Genomic DNA, 19,257 nt, shown 5'->3' with positions numbered 1-19,257 from the left:
AGCATCCCGACTGGCCACTGAATTCAGCCTACCCTGGTCGTCTCAACAGCCTCAGACTTTGCAAGCACATCATCTGTGACTTGCTGCCTGCGCCCTCTCCGGTCTGGCCACACAGCTCACTCCTACGCCCCTTGCAAGCTCTTCCTCAACCCGGCTAGGCCGTTTCGCCCTCTTGAAAAGCCCCCTTTGCTATTTCTGCTCCTGCTGCTGAGTCGCTTCAGTTGTGTCTGACTCTGTGGGACCCCATAGACGGCAGCCCACCAGGCTCCCCCGTCCCTGGGATTCTCCAGGCAAGAACACTGGAGTGGGTTGCCATTTCTTCTCCAATGCATGAAAGTGAAAAGTGAAAGTGATGTCACTCAGTTGTGTCCAACTCTTAGTGACTCCATGGACTGCAGCCCACCAGGCTCCTCCGTCCATGGGATTTTCCAGGCAAGAGTACTGGAGGTGGGGTGCCATTGCCTTCTCTGCTGCTATTTCTAAGTATTGCCAATTCATGTCCGCCACCTGCCGCAAGCTGGCCTCAAAAAACAGTCTCCAGGAGGCCATCATGAATTAACTTAGTTCTGACGCTGCCGTCCTGTGGGTACCCAGGCTTCCATTTTTACCAAAGATGTCAGAGGGGTTGCAGATTGGGGCAGACAGATTGTCAGGGGCTGGTGGCTCTCTCCCTCCTGGGTCCCTACCACACTTGGGACTCTGCAGCAGAAAAGGCCAGAACCTTCCTTAGTCCAGAGAAGGAGTGACTCAGGTGTCCCCACTCTCTCCATGAGACAAGCCGTGGCAGCAAGTACTTTTCTCCTTAGAATGGAGTGTGCCAGGAGTGTGCCTTGAATTCTCAAAGAGTAATAACTCTCTATAATGGGATATTGGTTTACATTTGTTAAGAAAACATTTTGTTCCTGGTTCCAAGTTTCCTTTCCCGAGGATGTGTTTTCAGCCGCGTGTAGACCGTAAGTAGAGCCTGCGCCTCATTCATCACTCTGTCCCCATCCTGTGTTTAGCACAGCGCTCCACTCCTATCAGGTAATCAATAAATGCTTGTTACCTAACTAAAGGCAAATTAAATGCTAAACAGCACTAATTACAAGCTGTCGCGAGATCCTGGCTCTCCGCAGAGAGAATTGCTTGTGATTGTCAGGGGTTTGCTAGTTGCCCAGGTGTAGGAAACAAGAAATTGTTATTTTCTAACTGCTGCTTTGTTCCGGAGGGTGGGCCGTTCCTCTCAGATTGCTGCAATAAGACGTTCGGAGGGCAGAATTCATTAAAATTCTAAACACTGGTATTCTTCACCGTGGAATCTTGTTCAGGGGTAAGATAAGTGGATTTTGATTCCTGTCTTCGCGAACAGAGACAGGCAGTAACTGTTCAGGGAAATGAAAGGCATCCCCATCTACTGGCGCACAAAAGGGGAAAGAAACCCAGGAGCGGCTACCCGTCTCTCCACAGATGATCCTAAAATGGTCCCCTGTTTACAGACGATAATCAATTATTTGTAGCGACAATGTTTAAAATGTGCAATTTGGTTTCTGGCTGATTGAACTAAAATGAGCAGCTGCGTCATCTGTCAAGGTACACATCCCGCCCGGAGAGGAAGCACCTATTTTAGTAAATAAAAAAATAACCACGGTGGTTCTTCCCAAAGAGATGCCTGTACCTCATTTCTTTTCGTGTAATTTTATCTTCGCCTAAGGACAGACAGTTCAGGAGAGTCCGGTCTCCATTCTGCGAGGCCACCGAAAGCACAACCACCAGAGAAATCTCAAGTGGGCTTCCCAGGGGCGTCCTCCACTTCTCTTTCAACGGACCATGCATTCGTGGCACGGGCCAGCTCGTCCACCCTTTATTAATAGACGAGGTGGGAAACAGCACTTAACTTCTGAGGGGTCAGTCGGTTCCTGCTACTTATTACTCTACATGAAAGCATAACCTCCACTTAAAACATCGCTGTTGATTAACCATGAGATGATCACAGCCTTGATCTCACAGCCTGGTCTCCCAGAGGTACTGAGCTGTGCTGAAAACGTAGCCGTGAGTATTCAGCACCCGGAGGGCACACATAGCTCTCCATCACCCCAAGTTTCTCCTGGATCACTGAGGGATGAGCTGGCTGCTGGATTATCACAGGCGTACATGCACTGCCCTCGCCTTTCCATGGGTTTGTGTCTCCAGATTTCATCAAAGGTTTTCAAAGTCTCACAGTGGTTGTGTAGTAGAGGCTGTGGCAATTTCTCCAGCAGGGAATGTAACTGGTTTTAGTGCTACTGAAATGTATCTTTTTTTCATTTCAGCTGTGCCACGCGGCATCTGGGATCTTCCCTGACCAGGGATCAAACCCGCGTGTGTGCGGGCTGGATTGTTTCAGTCGTGTCCCAACTCTTTTGTGACTCCATCGACTGTATCCCGCCAGGCTCCTCTGTCCATGGGATTTCCCAGGCAAGAATACTGGAGTGGGTTTCCATGCCCTCCTCCAGGGGATCTTCCCGACTCAGGGACTGAACTGAAGTCTCTTGTCTCCTGCATTGGCAGGCAGGTTCTTTACCACTAGCGCCACCTGGGGTTTTAAAATTTTATTTATTTTATTATTTATTTTTGGCTGTGCTGGGTCATCACTGCTGTGCAGGCTTTTCTATAGTTGCGGTGAGCGGGGCTACCCTCTAGCTGTGGTGCTTGGACTTCTCATGGCGGTGGCTTCTCTTGTTTCAGAGCTCAGGCTCTGGGGTGTTTGAGCTTCAGTAGTTATGGCCCTTGGGCTCAGCAGTTCCAGTTCTCAGGCTTTAGAGCACAGGCTTAGTAGTTGTGGAGCGCAGGCTTAGTTTTTCCATGACAAGTGGGATCGTCCCAGACCAGGGATGGAGCCTGTGTCCCCTGCATTGGCAGGTGGATGCTTTACCCCTGAGCCCCCCGGGAAGACCAGAGCATGGAGTCTTAACCACTGGATGGCCAGGAAGTCCTACACTCTTGAAAAGTACTGAGGATCCCCCAAAGCTTTTGTTTTTTTGTGTGAGTTATATCTATCACTATTTATCATACTAGACAGTAAACAGAGAAGGCAATGGCACCCCACTCCAGTACTCTTGCCTGGAAAATCCCATGGACGGAGGAGCCTGGTGGGCTGCAGTCCATGGGGTCCCTAAGAGTTGGACACGACTGAGCGACTTCACTTTCACTTTTCACTTTCATGCATTGGAGAAGGAAATGGCAACCCACTCCAGTGTTCTTGCTTGGAGAATCCCAGGGACGGGGGAGCCTGGTGGGCTGCCCTCTATGGGGTCACACAGAGTTGGACATGACTGAAGTGACTTAGCAGCAGCAGCAGCAGACAGTAAAAGTGATAAAAAGTTTAAACATTTGTTTACCAATTCATTTAAAATAACAATAAACCTGTCACATAGTAACATTTTATGAAGCAATTGTATTTTCCAAAACAAAAAGAATGAGTGAAGAAAGGCCGTTTATATTTTTACGAATTCTTTAATATCTGCCTTAACAGAAGACAGCTGGATTCTCCTATTTTTGTTCTCATTCAGTCTGTTGCAATGTCATACATCATGCAGTGTCTGGAAAACCCTACTGTACACTTATGAGAAAGTGAGAGTGAACACACAAACAATATCTTACTATGAAGATAGTTTCGACAATTATGGACTCTCTGAAGGGGGTCTCAGGACACTCAGGGGTCCCCAGACCACCCCTGGAGACCTGCTGACCTGGACAGTTCAGTCCAAGAGCTGGTGAATGGCCATGGGGTTTAGGACACAAGGGGCAGAAGTGGCCTCTGTGGAAAGCTCCCTTTTGGTTCCAAAGTTCCAAAGCCTCTTTTGGAACAAGAGCAGAAGAGATGGCGGCCAAAGTGATTGTAAGGCAAATGTACGTTCCCTTCTTATGGACTGGTTTTCTCAGTGGGACCTGAGGTGAGGTCACTCACTCAGGGTGATGAGTTAAAGGGTGTGGGAGGTCTGAGCAGAGAGAAGACATGAATTGACTCTCTTGGTGAGTAGAAAACTAGCTAGCCAGTGATGGACAATCAGATCGACAAGAGGGATCATAAAACATCCTTCTCTGGGGCTCTTGGCAGGTCACTCTGTAACTCATCAACTGACAGAACCACGTGGCTGGGATTCCTCAGTAAGGCTGTGCCTCTGGGGACATTGCTTCTCTCTCACCTGTGAGTTAACACAATGACGAACAGGGTGACGCATAGCAGGACCTGAGACTCAGCCTGCTGCTGCTTAGTTGCTTCAATTGTGCCCGACTCTGTGCAACCCTATGGACTGTGCAGCCCTATGGACTGCCGGGCTCCTCCGTCCATGGGATTTCTCCAGGCAAGAATACTAGAGTGGTTTGCCATGCCCTCTTCCAGGGGAACTTCCCGACTTCAAACCTGGGTCTCTTGCATTGCAGGCAGACTCTTTACCACAGAGCCACCAGGGAAGCCTGGGACTTAGCCTGCCTGGGTTCTAATCCTGCTTTTGCCACTGACGCACTGTGCCTCTCTGTGCCTCAGTGTCCTATCTGTAAAATGGGAATAATTACTCCTAGAACCTACGTCCTAGGGCTGTTATGAAGATAAATGACGACTAAGTGCACGTAAAGTATTTAGATGAGTGCCTGGTAAGGGCAGTGCTCCGAAGAGTCAGCCACGTTATTGCTACTATTACTAGGCTTTCCTGGTGGCCCAGGCAGTCAAGAATCTGCCTGCAATGCAGAAGACCTAGGTTTGATCTCTGGGTCCAGGAAGATCCCCTGGAGGAGGGAATGGCAACCCACTCCAGTATTTCCAATGGGAAATCCCATGGACAGAGGGGCTGGTTGGCTACAGTCCATGGGGTCCTCAGAGTCGGACAGGAGCGACTCAACCACACCACATTATTATCCACATGACTTCCTGAGTTTCTACTCAGCCTGTGAGCATGGTAAAAAACTGGCTCATCGGATAACTATTTATTTACTATCTACTGGGGTTGGAGGAAGACCGGGATGTGAGTGCTGAGGATACCAGGCTGGGGACAGCAACCTTGTCCTGCCTTTTCCCCAGATCACCGGGAGGAGGCCAGCCGTACACAACTAGACGCAGGAGGCAACAACCGGAATCGCTAAGTGCTGACACGTAGGAAGGGCACAGACGTGCTCGGGGCTTAGACACCTGCCTTCACCTGAGGCTGTCCCTTGTGGCTCAGCTGGTAAAGAATCCGCCTACAATGCTGGTAGATCTGCGTTCAATCCCTGGGTTGGGAAGAGGACTGCATAGTCCATGGGGTTGCAAAGAGTCGGACACGACTGAGCGACTTTCACTTGGACTTTGTTCATCCTGAGCCCAGGCTCTGGGTGGGTACGCTTCGTTTTTTAACAAGTGAGGAGTCTGCTTCGCAGGATGAGACTAACCTCCCTCGGCCACGCGGCTCGAAGCGGTACTCTGCGACCCGTCCGACAGCTCGCGCGACGGCCAGGTTAACAGAAAAGCGCTCCCACGATGCCCGCCACCCTGACTCTCGCCGGGGTACCAGCCCCCCGGAGGACCTGACCTCCGGCGGAAGCTCCTCCCCCGGGGCGGGGGGTGGAGCCACCGGGCAGGCCTGGCCACGCCCTTCGGCGACAACGTCCTAGCCGACTTGGCCAATTGGAGCTCCGTTTCTTGCCGGGTGGGGAAACGTGTTTTCCAGTCAGCGAGCGCCGTCGTCGCTCGGGCAACAGCGTCCTAGCGACACCGCGTGGGCTGGGCCTCTGTGGCCAGGGGGCCCTGGAGTCCGCGCGCCGAGTTGGCTCCCATGAGTCGGAGGATTGAGAAAGGGGCCGGGGTAAGGCGGGGCGGCCTCGGCAAGAGGGCACGAGCCCGGAGCGGGGAGTGTGGGGGGCGCTGAGGAGGGCCCGGGAGGACAGCTCTGGGGTGCCACAGCCCCGGGACACGTCGCATCCCCGCCTTGTCTGTGGCCAAGGGGCGGTAGTGACCCGTTTACTCGTTTCACGCACCTGTGTATGTGGCGCACCTGCCTGTGCCAGGAGCCGTTGTCGGGTCTGGGGGCTCCTGAAGTGAATTCGTTGTTGTTTTTCAGTCGCTCAGTCACATCTGACTCTGCGACCCCATGGACTGCGGCTCGCCAGTCTTCCCTGTCCTTCACTATCTCCCAGAGTGAATATTCTCCTGCAGTGAATAGCCCCATCCTTTTTCTATTTCTATAAAGACCGACTATAAACAACGTAGAAGGTGGTGAATCTGCCTCCCAGTCTCTCTGAGGGTCACATCACTCCGACTTACAGAATATCTCATGTTTTCTTCTTCCATTTGTCCCCACAGCAGCCTTTCGAATATTTTAAGTTCCGCCTTGAGAATGAGGACTTGAACCCCGCAGGGTGAAGGGGGCTGTCCCTGAGAATCACACCACTAGACGTTGCAGAGCCAGAATTCAAACTGAGCACTTCTGTCTCATATCAGAATCTTCAGGCTTTCTGGAACATTCCTCTGCCTCAAACCGCAGGAGTGATCCCTGCCTCCCTCAGAACTCTGTTTGGAAGCACTCTGAAATGTTCAGCGGTTATTTAAGACCATTGGCTGAATTACCCCATACTTCCTTTTCCTTCTGTCCTGAAAATCTTTGCCTTTCAAGATGTCTTGCCCCTGTTAAGAAGACTCTTATTTCGTTTTCAAGAGGAATAATTTAATAATGTTTTTTAAATTGTGTGTGCCGCTAAATGAGTGTACCCACAGAAATGCTGTAAAAAAAATGTTTTTTTCGACTTTCACATGCTGCTGTTCCTTCTGTTTTATCCATTGTCTTCAACAGATGTATTTACTTGGCTAAATCTGGGGAACTGAAAGTGAATCAGGCAAGGGCCCTTTGATTATCTGTGACTATGTTTGTCTCTTCCTCAGCCTTACTGCAAGGTTTAAGAGGGCAAGGATTTATTTCAGTTAGCTGTGCTCATGGGAACGACACCTTGAGTTTAGGGCCTGGCCCATGGCGGGTGCTTGTGCTTGTAGATGTTTGTCAAGAATTGCTTACCTGAGACGTTATATCTGCTGTCCATTTTGTCTTCTGTGTCCGTACCCTTTTGCAGCTGTCCACCTCTCCCGTGCAGAGATCTCTGCATCGCCCTTGCTGTGACCCCTCCAGCTGACTGGCACATGGAGACAGAACCAGCTCTAGCAGAATGCTCAGGAGTCTGGGGCCCGCCTGGAGCAGGAATCCACTGGGAGCCCACTGGCTGTTAACAAGGCAGTTGCTTTCGTAAAGCCTCTTGACTGGGATCAAGTGAATGTTTAAGGTTAGTAGATGAGGAGAGTCACTGAAGTTTTTCTTGGGCGACTCCTTCCCCTGCCAGGGTTGAAAAATAAGCTGTTTAATATAGATGAGAAAGTGTGATGAGGCAAGAAGCTAAAGTCACTTTCTTCCTTTAAATATCACAAGAGAGCTGATCTTTTTGTAAAATGTATTTATCTAAAATTACCCCCAGATCTGGCTTCCCCTGTAGCTCAGCTGGTAAAGAATCCGCCTGTAATGCAGGAGGCCTGGGTTTGATCCCTGGGTTGGGAAGGTCTCCTGGAGAAGGGAAAGGCTCCCCACTCCAGTATTCTAGCCTTGAAAATTCCATAGACTATATAGTCTTTGGGGTTGCAAAGAGCTGGACGTGACTGAGCAACTTTCACTCCAGATCTAGGTTTGTGTAGTTATACAGATTGGATCCTTGTACTAGTTAAATATTGATTCACTTTCCACACAGTGCTGTCTAGGACATCGATGCCATTCAGAAGAGGAGATGTAAAGGGAAGGAGTGTTTGGGGAAACTCTGTGAATGGAGATAGCATATGAACATGATACACTTCCAGTATGAAAGAGCTTCATTTTCTACTTTTTTCTCTTGGTTTCAATCTTTTACTGCTCTTTTGTTTAATTTGTTTCAGGCTCCACTGTTATCTTTTCACCTGTTTTTCTGCAGTTTGACTATTTCTATTACCATTGCTCCTCCTGGCTAATACTGAGCACTTGCTGTGTTCCAGGCACAGTTTGGAACCTCTTATTACCTTTTTTAAATTGAGTGCTTCTTGCCTATGAAACAGTACACTTAGTATTCCCATTTTACAGATGAGGTAGCAAGGATGTAGAGAAGCTAAGGGGCTGCAAAACAGATAGGTTGTGGCGTGTGACCTCTGCTCCAGGACTGCCTGGTGACAGAGCCTGCTTTCTCAGCCAGTCCTCTCACACTCTCAGAGATGTGTGTGCCCTGCACGTCCCACTGGGCTTTGAGGGGACTTGTAACAATACATACAATATGGTAAATAGGAAAGTAACTTCAAGAAGAGAATAGTCAGATAATTCGTAATGATTAATATAGTTGGGCTGCAAATTTGGCTGTGAGCTTCTTTTTTTGTTTGTTTTTAATCAAATAAAAGATTCTTTACATTTTTTATAGTGGTTTATAATCTTTTAAAATTTCACACACATGATTTCGCGTAATCCCATAACAACCCCATTTTCCTCCTCACCTCTCATCTTGCCCACCCCCGCTTCCCTCTCCCCACTGGTAACCACTGGTTTGTTCTCTATATTTGTGAGTCTGCCTCTCTTTCGTTTTATTAGCTATGAACTTCTTAAACTCAGGAAAAAGAAAATTAAAAACAAAACAACCAAAAAAAGAAAGAAGTTGAATTCATTTTGTACAGGCAAATAAGGCATTTTAATTCCTCTGGAAAAAAGAAAGTGTTTCTAATGCCTCCATCGAAAGGACATTTCTCCTGGGGTTCATCAGCAAGTCCCAGATGATCTGTTTAACACAGAGTGCCCAGGGTGTAGGCTCAGTGTCTTAGCTATTAAGGGAAAGAAATGTAGACTGTTGCATTTGTATAGAATTTTTGAGTAGTACAAGGCACAAATCAGAGTCAAAATTTACAAAATACATAACAAAATAAGATTAAACAATAGCCAGCAGCATAGAAATTTTCAGGAACACCTTCTGAATTTTGTTTTTCGGTGAATGATGTTATCCGGTCCCTGGGGTTGGTTCCAGCCATTTGTTTGCTTAGCAGTTACCTATTGAACACCTGCCACGCGCCAGGCCCTGGTCTAGGCAGTGAGGACACTGCAGAGATGGCCAGCCACCCTCCTTTGCCTGGGGTCTCCACCCTGTCATTTTCTCCTGCTTGACCGTTTCTGGACTGACTTTGGTTTGCCATCCTTTTTTGCCCTTCCTGTAAAAGCCAAGACCATACTCAGCACCTTGCACCATAACGGTCTCCCTGCCTTCCACCTGGGCTCTGATTTTTCTTTCTCTGCCTTCCTAAGACCTAGAGTCTGTGACAGCCATCAAGGAGTGAGCATAGCCCACTGCGCGTCAGTCTCTTTAGATACATTGTCTGGATCCTGCGGCAGCCTTTTTTGTTTGTTTGGTTGTTTTGGGCCATGCCCCGTGGCATGTGGGATCTTAGTTCTCCAACCAGGGATCGAACCCACACCCCAGCATTGGAAGGCAAGGTCTTAACCACTGGACCACCAGGGAGTGCTAGCGTCAGCCTGTAGAGGGTTGCACTGAACCCCCGTGGGTCACTTGCCCCTTGGGGGCCGGGTGGAAGCCTTGTGTCCTCCCTCTGGAAAAATCATCTCTCGCACCCTTTGGAATTTAATCTCAGAGAGTTTGAAGGTCCGGAAAGTGCACACACGTGAAACTTGTCCCTAGATCCCAGATTAAGAGTGTGTGTGCATGCTGTCGCTCAGTCATGTCCGACTCTTTTCGGCCCCATGGGCTGCAGCCTGCCAGGCTCCTCTGTCCATGGGGAATCTCCAGGCAAGAACAGGAGTGGGTTGCCATTTCCTTCTCCAGGCGATCTTCCCAACCCAGGGATCGAACCTGTGTCTTGATTAGCAGGTGGATTCTTTACCCCTGAGCCACCTGGTAAGAACACTTGCTTTAAACAGAGAGATTATCTCCGTTTTGCAAGTGAGAAAACTGGGTGACGAGAAGGTTAATTACCTCTCAAGTTTGCATGATCGGTAATGGAGCCGACGTTGACTCCACGTCTTCTTGACTCTAAACCCTTGATGCTCAGTAAATGCAGGAGTGAGTGTGTAGAAGGTCCAAAAGGGAGCTTTAAAGTGAATATGCCCCTACTACGGCAGAACGTCATTTGATATCAGAATAGACGGGGAGAAGATTTTTCTCAAGTGTTTGGATTTAGCTGCCAAGATCTTTTGTGCTGCTTGCAACTTTTCCCCAGTTTTGTCAAGTGTTAATTTCCCCCCCATGATTCCAGTTCCAACAGTTTTTGCTTCGATGCCATTTCTGTTGGGCTGTGCACATTTCTTACTCTCGTGTTGAATTATGTCTTCTCTGGATGCCAAGGCAGATGGATGGCACTTTTGTTATGATTCTGATATAAATAGCATCTGTTAAAAACTGGACACCCGTGCTTATCTGACAAATAAACAAATACATCAGTAGGATAGCCTTCTAACCGTGTTTTTGCCGGTGGTTGATAAGTGTATCTGATGGTCTGTGACTTGGTGCTTGTTTGGGGAGCAGTGGTTTTATTTTCCTTGCTAATTTCAACCTTATTGTACATTTTGATAGACTCGTACTCATGAACGGCTCAGAATTCTCTTTATTTAGAAAACCTAAACTGAGGTTGACGTCAGGCCGGGGGTGACCTAAAGAACTCATCACAGTGCCTTACTCACGCTAAGAACACTGTTTAGCTTTCAAGGTCGAGGGTGAAATGAGTCCAAGCTCCTTACCCTGGCAGTGTTAGCTGTTAATAGCCGTGGTCCATCCAGAACAAAGATGAACAGAGTGCCCCCTGTGTGCTAGGCACGGTGGTAGGTGCTGCGTAAAGATGGTGAGTGCACTCGACTGCCTCCATGGGAGGGGCTCCCTGGCGAGGAGGGGCCACAGATAAACAGCCAAGAGAAAAGCCTGGAAGCAGAGAATCAAAGTGAAGGTAGATGTGGGGCTAGAGGAAATGGCACCCCACTCCAGGACTCTTGCCTGGAAAACCTCATGGACAGAGGAGCCTGGCAGGCTGCAGTCCATGGGGTTGCACAGAGTCAGACACAACTGAGCGACTGGGCCCCCCCCACCCCCACACACACACACATAGCTGGTTAACCATTTGAATTGGGACTTCCCTGGTAGCTGAGTGGTTAAGACTCTGTGCTTCCACCACAGGAGGCATGGGTTTGATCCCTGGTTGGGGAACTAAGATCCTGCATGCCATTCATTGTGGCCAAAAATAAAATTAAAAACAGACAAAAACCAATGTTGTGTTAGTTTCAGGTGTACAGCAAAGTGATCCGATTATACACCTACCATCTTTCTTCAGATCCTTTCTCATTATAGGTTTTTTTTTTTTAAATTTTATTTGGCTGTACCGAGTCTTAGTTGCGGCATGTGGGATCTTTAGTTGTGGCATATGAACTTAGCTGTCACGTGTGGGCTCTGGTTGCCCTGCCTTGCACTGGGAGCACGGAGCCTTACACACTAGACCACCAGGGAAGTCCCTCAGGTACCGGCCACACAGGGCGGTGAGGATAGTCCGTCCCCCCTGGTCCTTGTTGTTGACCCGTTTTTTATGTAGCAGAGTGTATCTGTTAACCCCGAAATCCTAATTCATCCCTCCCCCTTTCCCATCTGGTAACCATACGTTTATTTTCTGTGTCTGTGAGCTCTATTTCTGTTTTGTAAATAAGTTCATTTCTATACTTTTTAAGGGTTACGTGTATACAAGGCATCACGCGGTACTGATTTTTCCGACGCTCTTCGCTTGGTATGCCAGTCTTTACGCCCATCCGCGTTGCTGCAGATGGCGTCATTTCATCCTTTTTAAGGCTGAGTGAAACGGGGTATTATGTATTTATACACGTCTCACAGCTTCTTTAGCCATTCACCTGTGAGTGGACACTTAGGTTGTGCTGCTAAGACATGTGTCTTTTGAATTAGGGTTCTCTTCTCTTCTGGATTATATAAGGCATGATTAGTTTTAAGGAGGATAGGAAGGCCTCATGAAAGGAGGGACTCCACCCTCAGTCTTGAAAGATGAAGTGTGGTGGAAAAGGAGATTCTAGCAGGAGTAAAAAATTCGAGCAGGAGCATGACCCAGTACACAGAGGTGAGGACCTGCATGGTATATTCATTTGGATTTTGTGTGAAATCCGGCAGGCATGAAGCTGTGGTGTCTGGAAGTTTCTTGTGGCCAGGTTATTAACGATGTGAATGATCTTATACAAACCACAGTTAGGAGTCTGACTTCAGTTTGTATACCTGGAGTAGTCATACAAATGCATGTTGTGGGTTTTTTTTTTTTTTTAATTTAAAAAATGTAGATTCACAGAAAAGTTGCAGAATTAGTACAGAGAGTTCCCATGTGCCCCCAGCTTCCCGCATGGTACCATCTTACAGAATAACCACAATCCACTTAGCAAAACCAGGGTGCTGTCCCTGCTGCAGTCCTAGTAACAAATAGAGACTTTATTCAGATTTCACCCGTCTTGACAGGACTCAGTCTCTTTTCTCTTGGTGCATAGTTATGTGAAATTTTAGCACATGGGTGATTTTGCCTTGCACGTTTTTTAAGCCAGGGAGTAACGTAAGTGAGTGTGTGCTTTAGCAAGAGAGATCCTGGCCACAGAGGAGGATGGATTAGAAGGGAGCTGGAGACCTGGATGTGATCTAAGGGGCTGTTTCTGGAATCTACATGAATGAGGATGAACTCGGGTAGTGAAGGGAGGGGTGGAGAGGGCGGGGGGACCAATGTCACAGGTGTCCTCCAGGTACCGCAGACAGTCCCTGCTGCCACTTGCCGCTGCTGCTACTGCTGCTAAGTCGCTTCAGTCGTGTCTGACTCTGTGCGACCCCATAGACGGCAGCCCACCAGGCTCCCCCGTCCCAGGGATTCTCCAGGCAAGAACATTGGAGTGGGTTGCCATTGCCTTCTCCAATGCAGGAAAGTGAAAAGTGAAAGTGAAGTCGCTCAGTTGTGTCCGACTCTTCGAGACCCCATGGACTGCAGCCCACCAGGCTCCTCCGTCCATGGGATTTTCCAGGCAAGAATACTGGAGTGGGGTGCCATCGCCTTCTCCATGCTGCCACTTAGAAAGGGCCAGATCCCAGTCGTGGAGAAAGAAGCAAACCTCAGCTGTCATTATGGACCATGGTCAGTTTTCTAAGGGCAGTAGGAAGCAATTGGAGTTCTTAAAGCAAGGAAGTAACAAAAGGAGATCAGCATTTTAAAATGTGGCGGTAGTCTGTGTGTGTGTGTGTGTGTGTGTGTGTGATTTGTGTATGTGATGTGTGTATATGGTTTTGGTGTATGTGTGCTTGTGTGTGTGGTGTGTGTATGTATAGTGTGTGTGAGTTTGAGTTATGGGAAGAGAAGTGCTGCTCATGGTGCTGGCATAAAATATCTCTATGTGACAAACCCAGAATTTAGCGTGAAATTCATGTACAGGACCTGCCCGTGGCGGTGGGCACAGTTCTCCAGTAACCTGCAAAACCGCTGGGTTGCTCTGCAGACCCAAAGTCTCTGTTCCCGTGGTTTGGTGAGCTAAACAAAAAAATCCGCCTAACCCCGCCGCTTTCTTAATTTCCAGAATTCACCAATTCAGAAATAGTTTTTCTTGAAGGAAATGAAACAAAATAGCACCCAAACAAACACCTTCACCGTCCCCAGTACCGTACGGAGCAGTCCCAAGGCCAGCGAGCCGCCGCTCTTTCCTGAAGGTCTGTGTCAGCTGACGGCTCGGAGGAGCGCTGTGGGTTCCTGGACGGTGCCGGGCTCAGAAAGTTGGTGGTGATAACCGGGACCACTTCCATCTGCTTTGTTTCCATTGTTCACCCAGCAGGCGTGTGCCAAATGCTGCTTCTTGGGCCAGAATTGTCTAGGAAACTTACATATCTTATCAGCAAGCATCGGCCCGTACATTTTAAAGTCGGGGTCCTTTGTTGGGTGCTCCACGTGACCCCAGCTGTTAGACAGCTACGGTGAACTCGGCAAATGCCTCCCCGCAGGCTGGCAGAGCCCTCTGGACGGCGCAGGTCCCCGTGTCCTACTGCAGGTGGCAGCAGCTGCCCGACTTCCCGGTGCCAAGCTCAAGCTGGGAATCCATCGCATGCCCCCTTTGCCAGCATCCGAGGACTTGCTGGGCCGGCTGCGATAAAAACAGGACGCGTTCAACACTCCCGGTCGGCTCACAGGAGCGGGGAGGGCCCAGTGGTTTCCAGCAATTACATCTTAAAAGCCTGCCAGGGAGACCGTGTTTGAGCTGGGAACAACCGTTTGACAGCCGACGTGCGGTCAGTTCCTCCGACGCAACTTGTTTTTCTGTCGTCTGTTGCCATATCTGTCAGCACATTAGGTGTGGTGGTGAGTCTGGAAATGTTCGTTAGGTAAGAGTGAGTTTCTGAGGCATTTTCTGAGATTAGGTGTTTGTGTCCATGGTAGAGAAGGCATATTACAAACAAAATTGCAGTAAGCTTTTTCTTTTTTTTTAAGGCTCTGTGTTCTGGGCCAGCAAGGCATTCATGCTGATATAAATGATCCCGAACCCACAACACTCAATTCAGTTAAATTCAGGAAGCATTATTTTTGGACCGCTGTCATCAGATGTGGTTCCTGCTCTCGTGGCATTGATGGTTCTTAACAGGGAACATAGACATCAAACAATCCTAAGGGTCATGGATGTGAATTAAGAAAACCTTTCACTCAGGTCACTGGTTCTCAGTACAGGGGATGAGAGTGAGAAATCACAGATGATGCCAGGACTTGTACCTTGGCTGACGGGAAAGAGTGAGGATATGGAACAAAATCCAGGAGTGGCGGGGTGTGAGGGGAGAGAGAGAGAGAGAGAGAGAGAGAGAGAGAGTGTGTGTGTGTTAGTGTGCATGTGTGCATTTTGGGAGGAGAATGCTGTTTGGATGACTGGGCTGTGAAAATCCTCCCTTCGTTAATTTGACAAACACTTTTGGAGCTGCAGAGGGGTGCTGGGTGCACTGGGGCAGGGGGTACCGTAGCACCGAGCCACTGTTTTATTTCGTGCAGTCTATAATGAAGTGTATAATTTCCCAAATGAAAGCATAATCACCTACTGAGATGCGTGCAGCTCAGGGGAAGGACAGGCTGTGATGAGAGACTCTACCAGGAGGATGTGGACGAGGCGAGCCGGGGGACGTCTCCAAGGAGGGGGTGGGCACGCTGGGATCTGGAGGAGAGAGGAGTTAGCTGGGTGAGGAGTAGGACGGGGGATCTGGGCAGAGAGCCCCGTGGGGCCGAGCGAAGCAGGCGGGGAGGGTGACAAAGGCAGGAGCTGGGTCCTGTGCTGCCGGGTAGGCCCTGGCAGGCACGCTGTGTCGTGTAGCTAATGTACGTTTATTGTCGTTCAGTTCACTACGCCGTGTCCGGCTCCCCGAGACCCCATGGACTGAGGCACGCTTGTCTGTGGCTTCCCTGTCCTTCACTGTCTCCTGGAATTTGCTCAAACTCATGTCTGTTAATTCGATGCATGTTTATTACACAACGTTTAAAGACTGATGTTAGCACCATCCCAACATAGCTATTTTGTCTAGAAAATAGACCCTGTCCACCCTTGGAAATAACATTTTTATACCGTGTGTATATAGTATACCTTTTCCTCTTAACCTTGTCCTAAACGTGTTTTTCCATTTCCACGTGTTCTATATTATTTATGATAGTGGTAAATAATCACCTGCTCAGACTTGGCGAGCCTTGTGTTATATATATTTTTGAAATATTTATTTGTGATTTATTTGGCTGTGTTGGGTCTCAGTCGTGGCCCACGGAACCGTCATGTCACGAGGTGGGGAGGGGCGTCTTCCGTGGCGGCTGAGGCTTAGTTGCCCCGAGGCATTGTGGGATCTTAGTTCCCCGACCAGGGATGGAACCCACGTCCCCTACATTGCAAGGCGGATTCTCAACCGCTGGACCACCAGGAGAGTCCCTTGTGTTTTATTTTGAGTTAACTTCTGAGCTGGTGGGTGGGTCTCGTGGCATATATGGGTAGACGTGAAATTTACGCTGCCAGAGAACGTATTTGTAAAAATGAGGTTTGGGAGGAAGGTGAAAGCCCATGTTGGGGTCTGAGGAGACCTTGGTGTAGCGGAGGGTGGGGACCCTGGATGGAGGAAGGCTGAGAGGCTCAGACTGTCTGGGTGCTGGCTGGGAAGGAGGTCAGTTTATAAACGGAATTTTCCACTAAATTGAATTCAGATGACTGGCTAAATTGTTTTTTACGATACCCTATCATTTGAAATATATTTGTAAATCAACTTGCATTCTTATAATTCCTATGTTTAGAGCAGTGAGGGGTTGCCAGCCAATTCTAAGATCTTAAGGGAGTACGGGACCCAGATGAGGGAGGCAGACTGGGCTTCACACATTAGTGCCACGAACCCAGGAATCCTCATATTTGACTAGTTGTTCATGTAGATGTTTATTTGCCAAGTTGTGTCCGATTCTTTTGTGATCCCATGGACCATAGCCCACCAGGCTCCTCTGTCCATGGGATTTTCCAGACGAGAATACAGGAGTGGGCTGCCATTGCCGTCTCCGTTATGTAGACGACTCACTTCATTTTCTGCATGTTCTTTTGAGTAGGTTGCAGAATTGTTAGACTGTTTTGCAAATGCAAGGTATCCTTTCTTGATAATTGATAGGTTTTCTCATCGCTCTATTAATATGTACAGACTTCATGGTTCTTATCTCCGTGTTTGTGTGAGCTTGCCCACAGACCATGCGCAGGCACCTGGGCCAGTGCACACCCCTGGTACAGTTGGGCAAAAAGCTCGGTGCCTCTGGGTCTTGGCCTCATGAGTAAATCTGGCTTTTCCTGCTAGTGTTTCATTTCTCTGCCTCTAAACATGTGGATGAAAAATGAAATGAAATGTTAGTTGCTCAGTTGTATCCAACTCTTGTGACCCCATGGACTGTAGCCTGCCAGGCTCCTCTGTTCATGGAATTTTCCAGGCAAGAATACTGGAGTGGGTTGCCATTCCCTTCTCCCGAGGATCTTCCCAACCCAGGGATTGAATCTGGGTCTCTGCATTGCAGGCAGATGCTTTATCATCTGAGCCACCAGGGAAGCTAAAAATGTGCATAGCGGTATCTAACTCACAAGGTTGATGATTAACCAGTGGCCTGAAAAATGGGTTCTTGTGAGGTGACGGTAGTTGAATCCCCGAAATACAGCATGTGCTGGTCTTTTAACTCCATTTTGATGTCAAACTGGGAACTTTCCTTGTGAGCTTCCTTAAAAACTATAGACTTGTCCATGTAAATCAGCTTCAGGTTCTTGTGAAGCAGTGGTCCCAGCTTGTTATTAAAACACAGAGGCTGGGCCCCGCAGCTCAGGAGATTCAGGTTGGTCGGTCTGGGTGGAGCCTGGGAATTTGCATTTCTGATAAGGCCCCAGGTGATGTTGGTATGGCTGGTTCAGGGACCACATTTGAAGAACCACTGAAAGCTGTATGTCTGCTTCAATAACCTTTTAAAACTAATTTTTTTTTTGATGGAAAAGAAACGCACAGAGAAAATAATAGTATTAGTAACAACAGAAAACCATGTTCTGTCTGCTTGAGGAATCTGGAAATGGAATAATAGCTCCAGTCCTGTTGAGATGGACCCCAAGGACGTCTCTTGGGCAAAGTCTTGAAGCCAGTGCCTGAGCCGGGAGATGCAGGTCAGGAAGACAGGCGTCACTGTGACTCTAGGTGCGCCGTCAGGGTGGCCGGACGTGCTGCGGGAGTACCTCGTTCCTGCTCTTTGAAAACACGTGCCATTTTCTTCAAATCCTGAGTTAGGTCTCGTGCTCCTGGGGGGCCGGGTGGGTCACACTCTTCTCTCTGGCCCTCCACTCGCTCCTGCAGCACTGGCTGGAGGATGAATGGTCGAGAGCAGAGTTGGTTGGCAAGTGCTCCCACCAAGGATGTTTAGGTGGGACACCCAGACCGGAGGCTCCGTGTTCAGAGCTGTCCAGATTTGGCTCTCTGAAATATTCATGTCATAATTGAAGTCTCACTAGCTTTCACAGTCCCGCAGTTGGTAGAAATGAGGATCGGAGAAGACCCAACAGGTCATCCAGACCATTCTCCCGCTGGAAGAGGCTTATTCCCTGCAGTGCACTCAGCAGCATTAGGAGGAATTACTTTTCATATGATTACTTTTTTTTTTCCTTCTCATTCTGTCTTCAACTAAGTGTTTCTTGAATTGAATCACTTTGCATTCAAGTAATAAAATGCACAACAGGCAGTCCATTTCTGGGTGATTATCTCACTCCTCAGGTGGCGTAATAAGGCAGGAGGCCAGAGCCCTGGCATGCCTTATTGTTATTAGGAAGGGAATTTATGGACAAAATAAAGAAAGTGGCTGTTTGCATCAGCGATAACCACAACGAGGAGCGCGGTCACGGCCGATCCCCCCACCCCTGTGCTCGGAGCGCAGGGCAGGCAGGAGCCCGGTACCCTAACCGTGCAGGTGGCGGTCGGGGTGGACAGAGGCGTAGCACCACTGCCTTCAAGGGGCTTGTTGTTTATTTTGCAACAAAGCAGCAGGAAAGCCTTGGCTGTTGACTTGTACCTGGGAGGGGCCCGTCTCGGGCACCAGCTCCGGGCTTCGCTTTGTGTGCCTGGGCCAGTCGCTTCCTGCTCTGCGCTCCCGAGTCCTCACCTATGAAATGGGAAGAGCCGTAGGTGGTTGGGCTGGGAAGGGTTAAATGATGAGTTTTTTTTTTTTTCCCATAAATCTTAAGCGCATTTCCCGGCTCAAAGGAATCCCTATTAAATGCTAATAGGATTAGAATAATTTTTTTTCCCCCTTAAAATTCTTCATAAGCTGGAGCTTCTGTGTCTCTTCTTCAGCCCGTGCTTGCACCAAGGATGTTTAGGTGGGACTCCCAGGCAGGCTCCGCGCTCACAGCGGTCCGGGTTGGCTCTCACGTGCCTCATCGTTCCCGCACCCTCGGTGTTCTTTCCCGAGTATGCTGTGGCGTGTCCTCACTTCCCTCACACAAGCCCTCCTCTTGCCACTTCACACGTGCTGTCCAAGGAGGAAAGAAAGAAAGTGAAGTCGCTCAGTCGTGTTTGACTCTTTGTGACCCCCATGGACTGTAGCCTACCAGGCTCCTCCATCCATGGGATTCTCCAGGCAAGAGTACTGGAGTGGGGTGCCATTTCCTTCTCCAGGAGATCTTCCCGACCCAGGGATTGAACCCTGGTCTCCCACATCGTAGGCCGACGCTTTACCGTCTGAGCCACCAGGGGAGT

General features: G+C 48.9%; 1 protein-coding gene across 7 annotated transcripts in view; it reads left to right on the top strand.

The window, feature by feature from the left end:
• Positions 1-5,650: 5,650 nt before the first annotated feature.
• EFCAB6 (EF-hand calcium binding domain 6) overlaps positions 5,651-19,257 on the top strand; it is a 253,930-nt gene continuing 240,323 nt past the window's right edge. For 3 of the 7 annotated variants that reach the window (XM_061418799.1, XM_061418798.1, XM_061418796.1), the window contains exons 1-2: positions 5,652-5,798; positions 7,057-7,263. The gene's annotated coding sequence lies outside the window, so the exon portion shown is untranslated. Of the gene's footprint in view, positions 5,799-7,056; positions 7,264-19,257 lie in introns of all 7 variants that reach the window. The other 4 variants (XM_061418800.1, XM_061418795.1, XM_061418801.1 and 1 more) reach the window with 3 other exon arrangements.

Source organism: Bos javanicus, chromosome 5 (genome assembly GCF_032452875.1).
Source record: "Bos javanicus breed banteng chromosome 5, ARS-OSU_banteng_1.0, whole genome shotgun sequence".
Lineage (NCBI taxonomy): Eukaryota > Metazoa > Chordata > Mammalia > Artiodactyla > Bovidae > Bos > Bos javanicus.
This window is presented reverse-complemented; position numbering and strand designations above follow the sequence as displayed.